We start from the raw sequence: 6,225 nt of genomic DNA on the forward strand, positions 1-6,225 counted from the left end.
ACACTCTATCATATTTTCTACTTTTATACTTTTGTGTCAACAAATATTGAGTGAATACGCATGCATATTGATATATTTACATCCAACAAGTATTATTCCTTATATTTCTTACGGAAAATTATAGTTAATTCATAGCTCTATAGAAACAGCCAGACTGAAATCTACACGCCCCGTTTATCGATTGGTCGAAATCTACAGCGGCTGAAACTGACGAGAAAATAACAGGACAGATATTGCCACGCCCTGTTTATCGATTGGTCCAAACCTACAACGACCTAGGAAAAATCACGAACTGCACGAAATAATCATGACAATGTCAGATCAAAGTATGTATTTTTTCTGCAATTCATGACGATGTCGAAATCAAGGTCTCACAGGAGACGATTTCACTGTTTCTTTTAGCTAACGTACTTACGTATATTAACAGTTATTTAGTAAATTTTACTTACTTTTCATAATCAATTTATCAATTAGCTAAAAGAAAGTTAATATAAACAATTAAATGCTTTCTTTGATGATTCATTCGGGTTATGAAGGTAGCGATCATTGCAGAAAAAAATAACATAACCCGCTAACGCGGGTTATGTATTTTTTCTGCAATGTCACTACCTTCATATCCCGAATGAATCACCAAAGAAAGCATTTTATTGTTTAAATACAATCAAAGGCATGCTGATAACTCAAAATGACTTCACGTGAACGTATAATTTATTTGTTAACATACCAGGCCACACTACGTCACGTTTCTGTGACATGCGATATTTGTATATTTTCTTAATAAATAAACAACTATCAGAGAATAATAGGCTCAAAATCGTTATGCAAAAAATAAGCCAAAGATTTCTTTTTCCACATATACATCCCTCATTTTGCCCAGGGATCAACTATTTCATCTGATATTTTATCCAGAAATTTTGGATGACCCAACCTTTTTTCACAATTATCATCCGGGTTCTTTCGTGTCGTATCTCAGTGTATAAACAATATGACATTTTTAATATTTTGTACTTCCCCACATCTAGATGTTTCAAAAGTACACCCATTCCCTCACTGCTAATATAATTCTGTACTGATAAGCCAGGACATTTAGGTAAATGGCTAAAATAGGCTGTGTCTGCTGTCTAATCCTATTCAATATATTGTACTGAATAATATATTGTTGAATTAAAAAAAATTTAAGATATTCACTGACACTGCCGTTAAACTGTATCAAATGATCAATACTTTTCGTAAATATAGTATCATTAGAAAAACTAGAGGTACTGTGAGCAAGCTCACAATTGATACCCCCCGCTAAGAAAAAAATCATAACGCGTGTATTTTTGCTATTATAGAAAATATTGGATGAATCTATTTCACTGTCCATTTTCTATAAATAACAACTGCTTTATTTTTGAAAACTGTTAATTTTTAGCTTCTAATATTTCCATTAATACAAGACATGACACAGACAGAATTTAGCTTTTTTGAAACAATGACCTTGAACTTTCTCAACTGACCTTAAGTCAAGGTCATGACACACCCTTTAATCATAAGCAATCTTTGTGTAAAGTAAGAACTTCCAATGTTTCCCCATAAGAAAGATATGGACAGGACACGAATTTTGCATTTTTTCTGCCAGTGACCTTGACCTTGCCCAAATGACCTTGGGTCAAGGTCATGACACACCCTTAGGTCATAAGCAATCTTTGTGTAAAGTAAGAACTTCCAATGTTTCCCCATAAGAAAGATATGGACCGGACACGAATTTTGCACTTTTTCTGCCAGTGACCTTGACCTTGCCCGAATGACCTTGGGTCAAGGTCATGACACACCCTTAGGCCATAAGCAATCTTTGTGTGAAGTAAGAACTTCCAATGTTTCTCCATAAAAAAGATATGGACCTGACACGAATTTTGCACTTTTTCTGCCAGTGGCCTTGACCTTGCCCGAATGACCTTGGGTCAAGGTCATGACACACCCTTAGGTCATAAGCAATCTTTGTGTGAAGTAAGAACTTCCAATGTTTCTCCATAAGAAAGATATGGACCTGACACGAATTTTGCTCTTTTTATGCCAGTGACCTTGACCTTGCCCAAATGACCTTGGGTCATAAGCAATCTTTGTGTGAAGTAAGAACTTTCAATGTTTCTCCATAAGAAAGATATGGACCGGACACGATTGCACAGACAGATGGACAGACAGACAGACAGACAGACGGACGGACGGACAAGGTGATTCCTATATACCCCCCGAAACTTTGTTTGCGGGGGGTATAAAAATACCCGGTACAATAAATATTACGTGCATATATGTAATGTTGGCACATACATAGTAAGTAAAAGTATCAGTTAAAAGTTGGCTTGTCAGTCTACATTTCTGATATACTATGTCCGTCACCTTTAATTTTTATAGAAAATATACATACATGACAGAAAGGTACCATTGAAATCGATAAAAGGGGAAAATGCCAGATTGCTTCATTGACACGTCATTCCTTTCCTATCCGGAGAAACTAATGAGTACAAGCACCTTTTTTATACAAAGATTACAATGGGAATACCTAATAAGTTTACTTTATTCTCAGAACCTCCGGGCACAATTTGTAAACGTTATCATCCGGGAACTTTAATTTCGTTTGCAATGCAAAATCTCCGTAAACTTTATTTCAACCGATTTCTTCTAACTGCAAAATAGAGGGGACTTTTCATAGGAGAAATCTTAGGGGTTTTTTTTGGTTTTTTTTTTATAATGTTATACGAATTAATAAATGAAGGGGTGGTAAAGAATGCAGAAGGAGAACCAGGAGTAGTAGTGTATGGAAGGGAATTGCCGCCAAAATTCTATGTATCTTGCTTTTATTCTTATTATGCTTACTTCTTTATTCTTCATTACATTTTCACTTGCATGTCGCTTTATTGTTTTCATATTCATGCTTATCCAATTTCACTTTGATTCTCTTTGATCCTTCATTGTTTGCTTAATTCTATGTTGCAACATTCTCTTCTTATTCGTGTAAATTCTTTCTTCTATCTCTGTTACAAACGTGAATTCAAACACGCAAACCATAAAGCACTTTCAATAAAGACGAATACAAGTTGCATGAATTTAATGCTGCATTATGACGCCAGGCGGCAGTGTGTGCGCTACAATTGCTGCTCCCGAAGATTTATTAAAACGAAACTAACAAATGGCATAAATTTAATAAATTCGTGAAAACATCTCAAATTAAGGGCTTAGTATAGGAATATGAAATACATGTTAATATAATTAACTTTTAACAAGCCACGATATACGCAGACTTAAAAAGATACGGAGTTTTTTATGTGTACATGTAAAATGCCTCCGCGCGGTTCTAAAAAAAATCAGAGGGGGGGGGGGGGGTATCTGAGAGATAATTTTGTATTAATGTTTTTGTTACATTAAAAGTTTATAATTTATCAATTTAAACTTAACTATAACAGTTTATATAACAGTTAAGTTTAAATTGATAAATTTTTAAACTTTTAATGTAACATTTTTATTGGTTGATTAAATAAGGGTGAATTTTCCATTGGGTGTGGATCTGATCTCATTCTAGATCCGCAATGCAATGATGTACCGTATATATATGCAGTAACAAATTATTTGCAAATTATTTGCAGGAACGCTTAATTTTTAGAAGAGGAACATGTCACAAGTACTTGTCGACAGGACTTTATTTTCATTTGAGGTGAAAAGAGGTTGGGTGATGCACGGTTCTGTCCACAGGTACCCGCGGAATATGTAGATGAAATAGAAATAAATTTAAACCAAATTTAAAGATGTTTTTGAAAAACAATAAAAGGACTGGGGTACGAAATATTTAGAAGTAGCTTTTCTTGTACTCCAGTACGTGTGAAAATTATCACTTGCATGAATCACTATGTACCTCTCGTTAGGCTAATGTACTGTGTATCCCTGATAAAATGCGATGAATTAATATCCGCGTGAAATTCCGGGTTAAAAAACATAAAACTGCAGGTTTTAAAATCTCACTTATTTTATTTTCTAAAAGTTTTGAACTTGTGATATGAAAACTAAGTTTGGTGCACGCGATTTTATATTCTTGCGATTCGGCACAGAACGGTGGAGTCGCAGAAGTAAACGCGGTAAAATTAACGAATCTAAATTATCAGTGAATTAATTACACAATGAGTATATGAAAACAAACCAGACAGAGAGATTAAAATACGGTATGTGATATGACTGTTTATGCGTTTTGGTTTAAAATCTAAATCAAATCTAAATAAAAATTCTTATATAAAGTTCTAAATAAAATATTTTTTTTCTTCCAAAATACAAAACATTAATAATGTATGCTTCTTATTTACACAGATTTTTGAAGTGATAAAAATGTGTATGTATCACTCACAACCATGCTTATTGTAGGTTTGTTTATTTTAATATAAATCATGTACATGTAACTGAATGTCCATGTTTAGATTTGAAGGTGTTTAGGCTAGTATGATACATGTAACTTAGAGACATGAACCTCATACATGTCGTCTTGATTAAATGAATAGTTGAATTGACCGACTTCCATATCAAGCTTGCGATGATGATAATTATGATACGGGTGCTAATTATGAGAACTGTAAGATTATATCGTCTCATAAATATAACTGATGGGCAGACTTAGAATTTTATTTTATTTTAGGAGGGGGGTCCAGTCACCCCACCACCCTTGAATATTCAAACTTTTTTAATTTCACATATGAAGTAAACCTACTGAAAATAGAACTCGACCTACCCCCCTCCCCGGCAAACAAAATTATAAATTATCCCTTAGTACATTAACCTCCCCTCCATTTCTTGATCTGAACATATAAACATTGGAGCGAAATGTCATGGTGCGAAACATCCCACATTTAGCTAGCTACGTTGGTTTTTTTTTCGGGGAGCAGCGATTGTAGCGCGCACACTGCCGCCTGGCGTCATAATGCAGCATTAAATTCATGCAACTTGTATTCGTCTTTATTGAAAGTGCTTTATGGTTTGCGTGTTTGAATTCACGTTTGTAACAGAGATAGAAGAAAGAATTTACACGAATAAGAAGAGAATGTTGCAACATAGAATTAAGCAAACAATGAAGGATCAAAGAGAATCAAAGTGAAATTGGATAAGCATGAATATGAAAACAATAAAGTGACATGCAAGTGTAAATGTAATGAAGAATAAAGAAGTAAGCATAATAAGAATAAAAGCAAGATACATATAATTTTGGCGGTAATTCCCTTCCATAGTAGTGTGTGTGGGTTTTTTTTCTAACATTAATTTATTTTTCTCCCCGAGGGGAGTGGGCCGATCCTGGAGGTACTGCAATACCAGGCCAACCCGTGGCGAGAGCGGAGCAAGCCCCTGACATCTCACCTCTGACCAAAAATCAGTTTAATATCGTAGTTCCCATGTAGGGAACGTATCAGATATTAAGCTGATAAGAACAGATACTACACTTTGATCTTAGCCAAAAGGCCGAGAAGCGATACCGATCACTGGATTATCAAGGCTTATATACGTTCAGTAAAACCCACCGTATACACTGCTTAAGATCTCAATATACATTTATGGAACCAATCTACAGTAAAATTTAAAAGGAAAGAACAAATTTTATAATATTTTGAACGCTTTTAATACTGATAATATTTTTTTTCATAATTTGATTAATATTATTGCAAGAATAATGAAAAGTATACACTACACAGCAAAAATGGTTCAAAAAGTATACGCACAGTAATCTTTTCCTTATAACTACAGCACGATGTAGAGGGCGTACTGTTTTGTAAACAACTCGGGTCGACAATTATCAATAGGGACAATATTCTTATACATGATTTAAGTTTAATGTATTTAAGACATGATCATTTTTCACATATATCATACCAGAAGATGTATAAAAATTAGAACACATAATCATGCATCGACCATGGTTATTACTTTTGAAATCCTGTGCACAATGTGAATAATGACTGATCAACTGCTATTATAGGCTCTAATATGTTTGTATACGATATTTTCTTCTACTTGAATATCAAAAATTTACAAATCGACAAATAATTAAAAAGTTAACTTAAAAAAGTCAACTTATACTATAACTTGGAGCGCTATTAGCTCTGTAAAAAAAAAATACAATGCGATGCGACTTTACAAAATCAATCAAAGGGCGGCAACTCTAAAAATTTACAAAATAACAAAGTGTAACACAGCCTACACTTCTTCATACAAATC

At 34.0% G+C, this 6,225-nt stretch overlaps 1 non-coding gene across 1 annotated transcript; it reads right to left on the reverse strand.

Annotated features, from left to right (window-relative positions):
• Window positions 1-5,291: 5,291 nt before the first annotated feature.
• Window positions 5,292-5,484, reverse strand: LOC117690578 (U2 spliceosomal RNA). Its single transcript, XR_004602541.2, has one exon. It is a non-coding gene; the product is annotated as a U2 spliceosomal RNA (small nuclear RNA).
• Between the last annotated feature and the right edge of the window lie 741 nt (window positions 5,485-6,225).

This window comes from Magallana gigas, chromosome 8, assembly GCF_963853765.1.
Source record: "Magallana gigas chromosome 8, xbMagGiga1.1, whole genome shotgun sequence".
Taxonomy (NCBI): domain Eukaryota; kingdom Metazoa; phylum Mollusca; class Bivalvia; order Ostreida; family Ostreidae; genus Magallana; species Magallana gigas.